The sequence below is a fragment of the Penaeus monodon genome, chromosome 29 (assembly GCF_015228065.2).
Source record: "Penaeus monodon isolate SGIC_2016 chromosome 29, NSTDA_Pmon_1, whole genome shotgun sequence".
NCBI lineage: Eukaryota > Metazoa > Arthropoda > Malacostraca > Decapoda > Penaeidae > Penaeus > Penaeus monodon.
In genome coordinates this window covers 26133975-26134420 of record NC_051414.1, presented here as the reverse complement: position 1 = coordinate 26134420, position 446 = coordinate 26133975, and the positions used below count along the sequence as shown (strand labels likewise).

At 35.9% G+C, this 446-nt stretch overlaps 1 protein-coding gene across 1 annotated transcript in view; it reads right to left on the bottom strand.

The window, feature by feature from the left end:
- The window catches only part of LOC119591804 (transcriptional repressor CTCF-like), an 8416-nt gene that overhangs the window by 5715 nt on the left and 2255 nt on the right, over positions 1-446 (bottom strand). The gene's annotated exons all lie outside the window — the stretch shown is intronic.

Sequence of the window (446 nt, the reverse complement as noted above, 5' to 3'; positions counted from 1 at the left end):
ATCGACCAAGAATTCGGACTGATCTTAACAGAGGCAACGATACACAAACATTTGGTTAAATAAAGATAGCAGTGACATTTCTAATCGTATCAGTCACCTAGAAACAAGAAGACGAATCATCTTTATTTTCACGACGCCAAGTCCACCATTCGTCAGTGAAGTTTTGGATAAGTGAACCATTTAAAACGGTTTATACAGTTATGTTCCCGACGATACTTCTCTGTTTCGAACCGTGAATTCTTGGCTTAGAATATACTGTCTTGTAGCTAAAGAAAACAGTTTATTTAGGGCTATTTTTTATGCTTTATTTATTGAGAAGTCTTCAAAGACAGTTCACATAATGTATCCTGGAGTCGGAATTCAAGAATCCAAACTATGATACGGTATTTTCCATGTTATAGGTCAAACTATATTCATAGGCACTTTCTGCATAAGAAACACCTCAG